Consider the following 15,329-nt stretch of genomic DNA (forward strand, 5'->3'; position numbering starts at 1 on the left):
ACTTGTTCCTGTTACAATTGTAATAACCGGTCCTGACTATAAATGTTAAGGGCTTGTAGTATAGATTTTGAATTAAGATTATTAGACTAATTAGGCAAAAGACCATAAATTACTGTAGGCATCAAACTATTGCGAGACAACAAGCACAGGTAAACCAAAAATAGCCAAACCATGTAACTGGAGTAACTGCCAGGTAACTGTAATCTGGAACTAGCTAACAGTTACCTAACCACTGAGTTATGGTATAAGAAGAGAGGGAAAATACATGTAAAAGGTTCTGGAGTACGATATTGAAATAAGAGAAACAACAGAATATTATTTTTCCTTCATATATATTATTCAGTGCATCCTAACTAATTTATAGATTGTGATTCTATGTCCTCAAAACATATTTTGCATCTACAGAAATTCTTGTCAATGCATCTATTTTGAATGTGAACCGTGACAGCATTCCACACAGCATCCACGCACAAAACATTCTATTTCCAATTACTGTTTACATCCATCCATTGCAAAGTAACTTTGTAACCAAATTTCATTAAGTCGAGAGGCAAATGCATGCACACATACAGTTCTGTTCATTATAATAATTTGCAGGTCAAACAGTGACAGGGTAACTCCAAATACAAACGTCCCATAACCAGCCGAATCGAAGTCAAGCGAAGAACAAAAGGAGTCGAGCAGTCGAGCCAGAAAGAGCCACGGCCTCAAACCACAGGTAAGCAACCACGCCGAAACCCAAAAAAGGAATTATTACAGTTGCTGTGTAAACAAAAGTTTTATCCAGACATAACATTGCCAACGGCCGAGGGAGCGAGAGCTCATAAGGCTAACCAAGCACGACTGTGGAAAGAACTATAGACGAAGAGCAAAGGGCTGAAACAGTTATCTACAAATACCACAGAAACCCTCTGAAGATTACAGAGTGGGTCGAGCCCCTTAAATACTTGACTCATTAACAAAATACAGACACCCATGGCAAACAAATCTCGTGCAGACCAAAAGACACAGAGAAAGGTGAAATAGAAACAGAGCTACCCGAAAAGATAAGCGGTCGAATCCCCTGCAAGGCCACAGAGCCGGTTACTTGCAACCACCGTGACAAACAGTGTTAGGTCGCGGACGTAAACAAGCTTATGCAAAGGTGAATAAGCCACGAGAGCCGAATAGACAGAACAGAAGAAAGAAATAGGACCTTACCAGTTGTAACCAGGTCCATAAACCGCTGAGTGCTCAGTGACAACCTAACCACAGAGGAGCTGTGAAGGGTTAGGCGAGCGTTCAAGTTGGAAACATAAATATATAGCATGCAACAATTTCTTACCTGAATCGACGGAGTTGGGCGATGGTTTGGAGCCAGAGACGAAGCTGCAACTGTGAGTTCCCCACCGAGACGGAGCCGAAGTGTTGAACAGAACCCATAAGCAGAACCGAACACCATAACAGAGCCACAGAGGGCGGAGTGTTGCAGAGAGTGACAGAATTCATAGGCAGAAACAAACACCAGAACAGAGCCACAGAGGGCGGAGTGTTGCAGAGAAAACCAAGCTCATGCACAGAGTCGAACACCAGCATAACCACAGAGCCCAACAAACAGTGAAAATGACCGAATGACCGCGAACAATCCGGAGTAAAGGCAAGTGAGATTAGGGTTTTGTCAAATCCCAAGGCGGACAGGTGGAGCGTGGAGAGGCGGAGAGGTACATGCGGGTTGATTAACTATCAACTAACCATTAATTACACAATCACAAAATATCCCACTGCAATACAATCACACAAGGTCCACGTAAGGAGCGGAGGAGAAGGCCACGTGGGCTGGGTCCCCATCAATTGGTATCAGAGCAGTTTTTTTTTCTTTAGTAAGAGAAGATGGCAGAAGGACAAGTGCCAAGACGAGGACGTGGAAGAGGTGCACGAAGAGGAGCAGATGAAGGATTACGAGAACAAATTAGAGTTCTTACAGCTCGCTTGGAAGCAGTAGAAGCGGGTAGACGAAGAGACCCAGAACTGGGAGACACCAGTGAAGAAGAGGTGATGACAGCTGCAGAGGGGTCTGATGAGGAAGCTCCAGAATTGAGGTTGCTGCGACAGGTTTTGATGGCCAGCAGCAAACCAAAGACAGAAATCTCAAATTATGATGGCAGTCTGTCTGCAGAAGTCCTGTTGGACTGGATAAGCGAACTGGACAAATATTTTGAAAATGAAGAAGTCAGTGAGGATAAGAGGGTTAAGTTCACTGCCACTAAGTTGAAGGGACACGCACTATTATGGTGGGACAGTGTCCAAGCAGACAGAAAGAAGATGAACAAGACGCCGATACGACTATGGTCTCGGATGATAGCGAAGTTGAAGGGCAGATTTCTGCCGAAAGATTACCAGGTGGAATTATATCGGCAAGTTCAGAGTTTAAGACAGAAAGGAATGACAGTTAGAGAATATACAGAAGAATTTTACAGAGTAAATTTACGTGCTGGCTACACTGATGATAACCCAGAAAAAACAGCAAGGTACGTAAATGGATTAAGGATGGAGATACTCGATGAAATTAGTATTCTTTCTCCCCGGAATATTGAAGAAGCCTTTCAGAGCACTGTTAAGGCGGAGGAAAAGATTAACAGAAAACAGAACAGCAGAAGAGGGAGAGGAAGTAGCAGAGGACGAGGACAGTCCTACGGAAGAGGTAAGGGTGCTGCAAACAGCGAAGAAAGCAGCAGTTCAAAAGCTTCAGGGACGACTGAGAAAGGAGATAGCACCAGAGGAGGTCGGTCATACCAGAGAGGAAGAGGAAATGGCCGCGGAAGAGGGGCGAATGTCCAGTGCTACAGGTGCCACAAGTGGGGGCACAGAGCCTTTGAATGTCCAGAAGCTGAACAAGCTGGTCAGAGGGGAACGCTGATGGCACAGCCTGAGGAAGCTGAAGCACAACCCCGGGAAGTGGAAGGCATGGCAGAAACGGGGGAAGCTTTAATTTTGAATAAAGTGTTGATAAAGCCAACCAAGGAAGTGGCTGAGACAACCCAGAGGAAGGCACTATTCCGGACAGTTTGTAAGTCGCATGGAAAGTGCTGTAAGGTAATTATAGACAGCGGAAGCACTGACAACTTGGTAGCCACGGAAATGGTAGAAAAGCTGGGGTTGAAGCGGATGAAGCACCCCACACCTTATAAGGTGTCGTGGCTGCAGAAAGGACACCAGTTGTTGGTCGATGAACAATGTGAAGTGGAGTTCCGCATTGGCAAGTATCACGACACAGTGGTCTGTGATGTCATGCCAATGGATGTGTGTCACATACTGCTCGGAAGGCCATGGCAGTATGACAGGAAGGTGACACACGATGGCAAAACAAATTGTTATAAATTTACGAAGGATGGGGTCAAACATACTCTTGTACCCATCAAGGAGGAAGATACAGCTGAATCCAGTGGGACAAAAGCATTATTACTTGGAGGAAAGCAGTATATAAAACAGATTGGAAAAAATGAGATTAATTTTGCAGTGGTAAGGAGAATGAAGCCAGTATTATTGAGCGTGGAAAGGACAGAATTGCCTAAGGAGATCCAGGAGATGTTAGAAGAATTCAATGAAATTGCGGCTGAGGAGTTACCTGATAAGTTACCTCCCAAGAGGAGCATCAGCCACCATATTGACTTTATACCCGGATCAAGTTTACCGAATAAAGCAGCATACAGAATGAGCCCCAAGGACAATGAAGAGGTACGCAAGCAAGTGCAGGAATTGTTAGACAAGGGACTGATCAGAGAGAGTTTGAGCCCCTGTGCGGTACCTACAGTCCTTGCGCCCAAGAAGGGGGGAGAATGGCGAATGTGCACAGATTCGCGGGCCATAAACAAGATCACCATTCGATACAGGTTTCCCTTGCCTAGAATGGATGATATGATGGACTGTCTTAGTGGGGCAGCGTATTTTACTAAGATCGATCTGAAAAGTGGGTACCATCAGATCAGGATAAGAGAGGGAGATGAGTGGAAGACAGCCTTCAAGACCAACGAAGGGCTGTACGAATGGCTGGTCATGCCATTTGGATTGAGTAATGCTCCAAGCACTTTTATGAGATTGATGAACGAGATGTTAAAAGAGTTTATAGGCAAATTTGTAATAGTCTATCTGGATGATATTTTGATTTTCAGCAGGACGAGAAGAGAACACCTTCAGCATATCCGAAGGGTGTTCGAAAAGCTACAGCAGAACAAACTGCTGGTAAATTTAAAGAAATGCACTTTCTTGCAGAAGGAGTTGATTTATCTGGGATTCGTGGTAGCAGAGAATGAGTTGAAGATGGATCCAGAAAAGATTGAAGTGATCATGAGTTGGCCGTCACCCAAGAGTTTGTTCGAGGTACGTAGTTTTCACGGTTTAGCAAGTTTTTACCGGAAGTTTATCAGGAATTTTAGTGAGATCTGCGCACCCATGTTGGAGACCATCAAGAAGGCCAGTCAACCTTTTTGCTGGACTAAGGCGGCAGAAAACAGTTTCCAACTCCTGAAGCGTAAGATAACGGAAAGGCCAATCTTGAGACTGCCCGATTTCAACAAACCTTTTCAGGTTCGGTGTGATGCCAGCGGGACAGCTATTGGCGCTGTACTCAGTCAAGAGGACAGACCAGTGGCATTCTTTAGTGAGAAGCTGAATGAGAGTCGGCAGAAGTATTCGCCATATGATAAGGAATTTTATGCAGTGGTTCAAGCCTTGAAACATTGGAGGCACTACTTGCTAGGAAATGAGTTCGTTTTGTTCTCTGATAATTCTGCTTTGCAGTATATAACTCAGCAGCACAAACTGAACCATAAACATGCCAAGTGGGTGGAGTACCTACAGAGTTTCACCTTTGTGTTGAAACACATAAGTGGGCAAGCCAACAAAGTGGCGGACGCTTTGAGTAGAAGAGCCCTGCTCTTACAGGAAAGTGGCATACAGGTGATGGGATTTGAATACTTGAAAGATTTATACCAGATGGACGCGGATTTCAAGGAAGCTTTTGAAGCATGCCAGAATCCCGTATTGAGAAATACAAGCCCATGGCTAGATTACAATCTACAGGAGGGATTGTTGTTTCGAGGGGGACAGCTGTGTGTTCCAGATTGTTCGATGAGGGAAAATCTGGTGAGAGAGAAACACAGTGGCGGACTAGCGGGACATTTTGGCATCAATAAGACAGTGGAGCATCTCGCGCATTTTTATTACTGGCCAAGGATGAATCGAGACGTACAGCGATATATAACCAGGTGTAAAATCTGCCAACTAGCAAAGGGACACAGCCAGAACACGGGGCTGTATACACCTCTACCTGTTCCAAGCAGACCGTGGGACTCAGTCAGCATTGATTTTGTCCTAGGATTGCCTAGAACACAGAGGGGATATGATTCGGTGATGGTAGTGGTGGACAGGTTTTCAAAGATGGCTCATTTCATTCCTTGCCGGAAGACAAGCGACGCCACGAACGTGGCACATCTTTTTTTTACAGAAGTAGTTCGACTACATGGCTTACCAAAAACTATTGTTTCAGACAGGGATGTGAAATTTACAGGACATTTTTGGCGCACCCTATGGAAAAAGCTGGGCACACAATTAAACTTCAGCTCTGCGTATCACCCGCAGACTGATGGACAGACAGAGGTGGTAAATAGGAGTTTGGGCAACTTACTACGCAGCTTGACGGGAGAAAACTCACGTTTGTGGGACCGAGCTCTTGCCCAGGCAGAATTCGCTTATAACGATTTGCCAAACAGGAGTACCGGTCTTAGCCCATTTCAAATCTTGTATGGTATGCATCCGCGAGGAATACATGAGTTACGAGATTTGGGACAGCTAGAAAGAAGGAGTGCAGAGGGGGAAGATTTTGCAGAAGCAATGAGTGAGCTGCATGAAAAGGTCAAGACAAGACTACAGGACAGCACGCAGAAATATAAACAACATGCAGACATAAGGCGGCGAGAGGTAAACTTTGAAATTGGGGACGAAGTCCTTGCACATTTGCGCCGGGAACGGTTTCCTAAAGGCACGTACAACAAACTGAAGTTTAAAAAATTCGGCCCATGTAAAATTCTGCGAAAATTCTCAGCAAATGCATATGAAATTCAGCTGCCACCTGATATAGGCATATCACCCATATTCAATGTGGCAGACCTATTTCCATACCATGCCCAAGTAGAGGAAGGACGAGTGGTACAGCCACAACGGGACACCCAGTTCAAGGACAATCTTTGGAAGAAACAGTTACCATCGGTCAAGACTCATGAGATAGAAGGAATCATCAGCACGCAGGTGGCCAAAAAGACACGCAGAAAGGAATATCTGCATTATCTCGTTAAATGGAAGGACCGTCCAATGGAGGACAGTTCTTGGCTTGACGAGATGCAGATCCGAAAAGAAGGTTACTCGGTGGAAGAACTCATGGAACGGAGCCATGAGAACTCTCTTTTACCCCGGCAGCCTGATGCAGGAGCATCTGGTCGACAGGGCACAGACCGAGAAGTGGCAGAACAGGTTTCCGAAGAAGATTGGGGAAAGTGATTAATTCTACAGAAGGACAGCAAGACTGTCTTAGTTTTTTCATTATTATCATTTTTGCTCTTTAAGGATTAGACTACAGCATTTAGTGATTAGCTTAAATGACTTGTTAACTTGTTCCTGTTACAATTGTAATAACCGGTCCTAACTATAAATGTTAAGGGCTTGTAGTATAGATTTTGAATTAAGATTATTAGACTAATTAGGCAAAAGACCATAAATTACTGTAGGCATCAAACTATTGCGAGACAACAAGCACAGGTAAACCAAAAATAGCCAAACCATGTAACTGGAGTAACTGCCAGGTAACTGTAATCTGGAACTAGCTAACAGTTACCTAACCACTGAGTTATGGTATAAGAAGAGAGGGAATATACATGTAAAAAGGTTCTGGAGTACGATATTGAAATAAGAGAAACAACAGAATATTATTTTTCCTTCATATATATTATTCAGTGCATCCTAACTAATTTATAGATTGTGATTCTATATCCTCAAAACATATTTTGCATCTACAGAAATTCTTGTCAATGCATCTATTTTGAATGTGAACCGTGACAGCATTCCACACAACATCCACGCACAAAACATTCTATTTCCAATTACTATTTACATCCATCCATTGCAAAGTAACTTTGTAACCAAATTTCATTAAGTCGAGAGGCAAATGCATGCACACATACAGTTCTGTTCATTATAATAATTTGCAGGTCAAACAGTGACAGGGTAACTCCAAATACAAATGTCCCATAACCAGCCGAATCGAAGTCAAGCGAAGAACAAAAGGAGTCGAGCAGTCGAGCCAGAAAGAGCCACGGCCTCAAACCACAGGTAAGCAACCACGCCGAAACCCAAAAAAGGAATTATTACAGTTGCTGTGTAAACAAAAGTTTTATCCAGACATAACATTGCCAACGGCCGAGGGAGCGAGAGCTCACAAGGCTAACCAAGCACGACTGTGGAAAGAACTATAGATGAAGAGCAAAGGGCTGAAACAGTTATCTACAAATACCACAGAAACCCTCTGAAGATTACAGAGTGGGTCGAGCCCCTTAAATACTTGACTCATTAACAAAATACAGACACCCATGGCAAACAAATCTCGTGCAGACCAAAAGACACAGAGAAAGGTGAAATAGAAACAGAGCTACCCGAAAAGATAAGCGGTCGAATCCCCTGCAAGGCCACGGAGCCGGTTACCTGCAACCACCGTGACAAACAGTGTTAGGTCGCGGACGTAAACAAGCTTATGCAAAGGTGAATAAGCCACGAGAGCCGAATAGACAGAACAGAAGAAAGAAATAGGACCTTACCAGTTGTAACCAGGTCCATAAACCGCTGAGTGCTCAGTGACAACCTAACCACAGAGGAGCTGTGAAGGGTTAGGCGAGCGTTCAAGTTGGAAACATAAATATATAGCATGCAACAATTTCTTACCTGAATCGACGGAGTTGGGCGATGGTTTGGAGCCAGAGACGAAGCTGCAACTGTGAGTTCCCCACCGAGACGGAGCCGAAGTGTTGAACAGAACCCATAAGCAGAACCGAACACCATAACAGAGCCACAGAGGGCGGAGTGTTGCAGAGAGTGACAGAATTCATAGGCAGAAACAAACACCAGAACAGAGCCACAGAGGGCGGAGTGTTGCAGAGAAAACCAAGCTCATGCACAGAGCCGAACACCAGCATAACCACAGAGCCCAACAAACAGTGAAAATGACCGAATGACCGCGAACAATCTGGAGTAAAGGCAAGTGAGATTAGGGTTTTGTCAAATCCCAAGGCGGACAGGTGGAGCGTGGAGAGGCGGAGAGGTACATGCGGGTTGATTAACTATCAACTAACCATTAATTACACAATCACAAAATATCCCACTGCAATACAATCACACAAGGTCCACGTAAGGAGCGGAGTAGAAGGCCACGTGGGCTGGGTCCCCATCAATCATTATATTTATGCTTAATCACATAATCAATAATAAACCATATGCCAAGGTATAATAATGATTTAATTTAGAGTGATAGTTATTACTATAATATCTGAGCGTTCACATGTGCACTAGCATGAACATGGATAAGTTGGGGATTGAGGTTGCGATTTTCATACCAGAAATGTCTTTATAGAATACCTTGTTATAGAATACACTCGAGAGTTGTTGACATGATTGGTTTGTGAAAAAACAGCTTAACATTTTGGAATTTCCATGCGAGTGTTCCATTTTAAGATTGGAAAAATGCACAATGTTACAGACAAACTACCGTGTCTGTTTCTGAAATATACAACGCAACCACCATGCAACCACAATTCGCACTTTTAAAATAAATTCTCCTTCTTTTCGGGTCATAATGAGTGACTCGTTCACTCTAATAAGGAGAACGAATTCAAATCAAAATTCTAAAGCTTTGAAATATTATAAATCTTTTTTCTGCTAATATGAAAACAACAAGTCTTATCAGCCATTCTTGTTACCAATTTTTTTTTTTGGTATTTGCAAATATTTGCATTTGCACTAAAACAAGGTTTCTCTTTGAGACATAGCATCAGGAAAATGATTATTGGAGGTTGGAAAGCTTATTATGAGCTTGAAAACAATTGTAAGTCAACTAATATTTGCATTTGGAGTAAAAAAAAAGGTTCCTCTTTGAGACTCTCGTTACCCTCTTGTCTTCTATGAATGTAAAGTTTGGGGTTGTAGTATATCCAGAGAGTCGTGGAGAAAGATTGAGATGATTCAAAAGAAATTCATAACCTACAACCTAAATATCATGGGAAATACTCCCTATCCTATCCTATCCTCTTGATCGAAGTTGACATGTTCTCGATTCAAAGTTCGGTTATGTTTAGATATTTGATGGATAAGAAGAAGCTTTACAACATGGAATCCGAGAGGCTCCCAAGAATTTCTTCTAACTTTAGTCAAAACCCCCCCTTCGCCTCAAGCTCGGGTCGCATAAGGATGCCCAGTCTTAGCTCAACCATTGGGGAATCAAGGAGGAGATCATCAAAACCCCACCTTCGCCTCAAGCTCGGGTCGCAAAAGGATGCCCAGTCTTAGCTCAACCATTGGGGAATCAAGGAGGAGATCATCATGGGAGGCAAGGTCAATGTCAAAGATACTATTACCTCCCTCATGGGAGGCAAGGAAAGTGTCAAAGATGCTATTACCTCTAATTTTATTGACAAGTTTTGGGATGATAAGAAGCTTGAGGGTAAAAGGAAGCTAAGATATTGCAAGGAAGTGATCAAACCCACTCTTGATAACGAGAATGATCTCTTGGTGTTAACAAGTACTAAAAAAAATATGAGCATCAATAGAATAATAACTAATTCTCATGAGCTTGAAAGTGAGACCCGGTGATGGTCTACTCCCAAGACTCCCTAAGATGATAAAATCTGCTAGATTTGGGATAATAAAAAGGTGGAAGATGAAAAACTTTTCCTCTTTTACACTGTCGGCTCCTACTCACATTCGCTCTCAATTCACGAACATCTGCCATACTTCTAATCTTATCGACTCATTAAGCCATCCCAACTATAGCAATCTTGGAGCGCTTCTTTCTCTTCTTTTTTATCACATAAACAAGATTTTGAAGAATCACAACTAGATTCTTTTTCTTTTCTTAGGTCAGGCATTGGTCTTAGTGGAGGTTAATCATCATCATCATCGTTATTATTATTTAGATTCTAATAACTTAAATCATTTTTTTTAGTTTTTATATTAATAATTTACATTATTAAATAATCATTTTATTCTTTCTATATATAATTTTGGGTTTTTATTCTTTTATCAATATTTTGTTTAGCTACTTTTAGTTATTTTTCTACTTTTTTGTCTAATCCACATGAGAATATGAACGTTGAATCTAATGGTTTACAAACATTTCATGATAGGAATATCACTAATTAAGCTTTTTTATAGACATTAATTTTTGTTTCTTTTAAATATATTTATTTTTTAATTAAATTTAAATATTCATATATTTTTACAATGATATTAATTTTATTAAATATTGTACTCTATATTCTTAGAATTTCAATTAGTTATCATAACCAATAGAACACTTATAATTTTTAATTTGAAAACTTTTTATTATTTATCTATTTATTTATTTTTCACAAGTACAACATTGCATATTCTATATGAGGAATATACTTATATTGTCAACACTGTCAACATATGTCATGTCACTTACAAGACACATTTATAAAATTTAAAACTTATTTGTCTTTATTACACATTTTTTCACTATATCTAACATCATGTTTATTTACAGTAAAATATAGATATTTTTATTAACTATTTATTATATGATTTATAAACTAAAATTCTTTGACTTGTACCCATTACAGGTTTAATTATTATTTTAATTAAAATTTAAAATAATATTAATTTTTCTTATCTTTATATATCAAAAACAATATATTTTATATAAATAATATGAATTTATTATAATTTTTGTACTATTTTATAAATCTGTTATGTATTTCTTCCTTCAAATAATTTTAACATTAAAATTTTATATTTATTATAATTTACATACTTTAAAATTTTGAAATTAAGATTTCACATTACTCCAATCATATATATATTATAGTTATGAATGGAATATGTTAATATATTTCTTGTCATCTCTTTTATATTAATAAATGAAGTTTCATATATTAGCTATTTCAATATTTTCTTTTGTAACCTAAAAGAACCTAGTAGTCTGCCTGTGATAAATTAGTTTTTATTTTATAGTTATGAATGAAATATGTTGATATATTTTTGTCATCTTTTATATATTAATAAATGGAATTTCATATATTAATTATTTTAGTTTTTTTTAATGCAATTTCATAAATTAATTATTTTAGAATTTTTTAGTAATTGAGAGGGGAGGAACCCAACAGTGTACTGGTAAGCTATATGAACAAGAGGAATTGGAGCCTAAAGACAACTATTTCAACATTTTTAAATTCATATTTACTTTTTATATTTATTTAATACAATTATTAATTTACCATACAAATTATCAAGTAATAAATAGCATCATATATATATATATATATATATATATATATATATATATATAGATAGATAGATATATATAATCAAATAATAAACTATTAAATAACATAAATTATTAAATAATAAATAATAAAAATTACTAAATAAATAATTATCAAACAACATATGAGCCCAATTAATATTCTCAATATTATAACAACTACTATTCTTAATATTATAACCACTTAATTGGATTATGCCGAATTAAGATTTAAATCTATAAGTTGTAATTACTAGTATAGAAATCACATTTGAGAAAAAAAGTGTGAATTTAATCTTTTTGTCTTTTAGAGTATTAATTTTGAGGAGAAAGCATATTGAAAATTCAGGTAAGAAAAATAAAAATTATTAAATTTATTAATTTGTGAACTTAATCTTTATGTTTTTCAGAGTATTAATTTTGAAGAGAAAGTACATTGAAAATTGGGGATAGAATTTTTTATTTTATTTTATTAAATTAATTAATTTGGAGTATCACGAATAGATATAGAAGAATAATTATAACATACACAATCACTTTCTACACTAATAGGTGTTTCCTTTGTGAGATAACTACGAATAAAATTTTTAAATACCAGCACTTTACACCAATAAGTATTTACTTAGTAAGATAAATAATTGTAACATACACAATTACTTACTCTACTAACTAACACTCTACACTAATAAATATTTACTTGGTGAAATAAGTATTAGTACTAAGTTTCAAATACCAATTTAGATGAGATTAAACAAATAATCTGAAAAATAATAAAATAATTTTCTTTTTGAAAATTTCACAATTAATTTATATTTATAATTTTTTAAAATATATGATTTTTAGTTTATAATTAAAATAAGAAGATTTAGTCTAGTAAAATAATAATAATTTATATGTGGATGTTTTGAATATATTTAAATATAAATTTATAAAAATGTATAAATTAAATGGTATTGAATCTCAGTATCTTGCGGGTACAAAGTAAGTTGACAAAAGACCAAATTTCACAATATTAGGAAGTTCCCATAGAACAAAAACCAAAATCAAATGAATCTTATTAAGTTTGGCTAAAATTTATTGTGATGCTTTTGAAGTAGGTTGTGGTACAAAATAAGTTGACAAAAGACCAAAGTATTATGAAGTTCCATAGAACAAAAACCAGTATAATTGAATGTTGTTAAGTTTGGCTATAATTTATTGTGATGCTTTTGAAGGCGACAGCTAGGCGGCAAAATCGTCCCCGGAGCCTTTCCGAGAGCATTGGCACACACCCACTTTACTTTATTTGCTGTCTTTGAAGTTATCTCAACATTTGTCAAAGTAATTCCTGTGCACCAAACTGTCTCGCTGCACGAAATGTTCATAGCCACAGTCGATGACGTTCCCTGTATGTTTCTATATGTGATATTTTGTATTTGCACTGCGGATCCCTGCACACAACAACATGACGCATAGTATTATTGATACCAAACAATAATACCAAACTTCAAAATCAATTTGTCTAAATATTATAGAATTTGTATTAACTTTGATGGTTGGAATTAGCGAGGTTTAGGAATTTAGGGGTCTCTCTGAGTTGGGTGAGATTTCCGGAATTACCAAATTTCGTAACTACCCATTCTTTGCCTAAAGATGAAATTCTATGTAGTTACCAATTACTTACCCGATTGATAGTATATGGAAGATAAAACAAAATGGGAAATTTATCCTATATTGTGCGCTTAAACAAGTATAGTATTTTGTAATTAATGTTGATTGCAACATCGATCGCAAGCACACATCCACGGACTTCAAAATGATATTTCAAGAACGGCTAGAAGTAAAATCATATGAAGACGTATTCAGTCTATATATTGATCACCTGAATTTTACAAGGTGAAGCGGAATCGCAATAGTACTGATCAATAATAATCGGATTCTTAACATTATGAACAACTATGATTCTTAACATTATGAACAACTATGTCCTCAAATCTGATATTTCGTGCATAGCCAGAATCGCCCTGTATATTTACAAAAGCATGAATTCAGATAAATATCAATTACGAACTGCAGTTCATTACCGTATCATCATGCACATTTCACGAGTTAGTTTTAAGATGAATAGAAATAATTAAAGGAGCCATACACCTGTTAAATCAACCTGCCAAGTCTTGATTCTGGCTCCGTTGGATGTTTCGACAAAAGTGATGTTTTGGACTAGAATGTCATCAATTTTGGCTTCTTCTAATGCTGCACAAAAGAAGAAGTACAATTCAGATTTCATCTTTACTAATTGTATTTTCTGCAGGATAAGATCCAAAATACTTATCTCACCTGATGCCATGGCCTGGGCCACACTTTATGTTTTTGATAATAATAGTAGATGAGCCTGACGAAATGGAAATGCAATCATCCCCTGATATAGAGTATTTATAATCATAGTTAGCAGAACCTTGTGTGTTTATTATGTGTTTGCCAATCTGAACTTTAACTGAGTGGAATTAAGATTTTCACTTATAGCAGCTGCGGTGAGATAGATATAAGCTAGATGGATATTGACTGATTTATTATTAAGAAAATGGATCTATGCTATATGGTAAAATGTGAATAAACAAGTTAATGCAAATTAGTGAAATCACTAACTTCTAATTTGTCTGGATGACACAGTTGTTTATTCGGGCATTCTTAACTCTTTGCAAATGAATACCATCAGTGTCTGGGTCTTTTTGAGGAGGTTATATCTGAAGCCCGCTTAATTAGATATCAAAAGAGTCGACCACTACGAGATGCATTCATTGGCTATTGACAAATTGCAAACTTTTTATCAAAACATTTGAACATCCACTAATAGTCACCAACCCAAAATCCAAACAACCGGATGAGCACAGCCTTGAATTAAAATTTACAGAAATATTTAAAAAACCGTTTATAGCAAGGTGATCATTGCATCTTTTTTCAAGCAAATAAACAAGGTAATCAAGTGAAGATTGCCGGCTGGAAACAGACCGGTGGAGCCACATCCAAGCAACCCTGCACACAAGAAATTTGACGTGGTTAATATAAATTGAAGGAGCCGGTTTATACTACTAATTTTTTGTTTAATGGTAATTGGGTAGGGGAAAGATTGTGGATGATGCTTGTGAAAAGGCTAGAGGTGGAGTCGGTGGAGTCGAACGCAGAAGAGATGGAATATTAGAGATTCCTCTGCATTTGTTAAAGTAATTCCTCTGCACCAAACCGTCTCGCTGCACGAAATGTTAATAGCCACATTCGTCGATGACGTTCCCTGTATGTTTCTATTGTTGGGGTTTTTCTGTTAAAATCTCAAAAACAACGTAAACTGAACATAGAGACAATACTCTGTTTCTGCTCTAGGATCTTAGCATAGGGAAGCTTTTAAAAAGAATGTCTGAGAATAGAGTATTACACATCCATAAAATGATTTGTATTCATTAAAATAAAATTACTGATACAAAATTCATCATCTTTCACTCAGAGGGATTCACCAAAAAGAAAACATATGCAGTGCTATTCTACTCATTCATTGCCCATTACATACTACGCTGTTGTGTATTGCTAACATTCATTTACTTGCACTGCTGCGCTTCTACCTTCACTCTCTCTTTCTACCTCTCAACTGACTACTACTACCCACAAAAAAAAAAAAATATTACATAAAAAAATCTGAATGATTTAATGAACAAAAATGGAGACCCATGTTGTGAACTGCTCGAGGCTGTCCTTCTTTGAGCAGGTGGTGTGAAATATGGGTGAAACCCATGACCATTGA

This window comes from Pinus tabuliformis, chromosome 8, assembly GCF_031772625.1.
Source record: "Pinus tabuliformis cultivar Carrire ecotype Pingquan chromosome 8, CPIR1, whole genome shotgun sequence".
NCBI lineage: Eukaryota > Viridiplantae > Streptophyta > Pinopsida > Pinales > Pinaceae > Pinus > Pinus tabuliformis.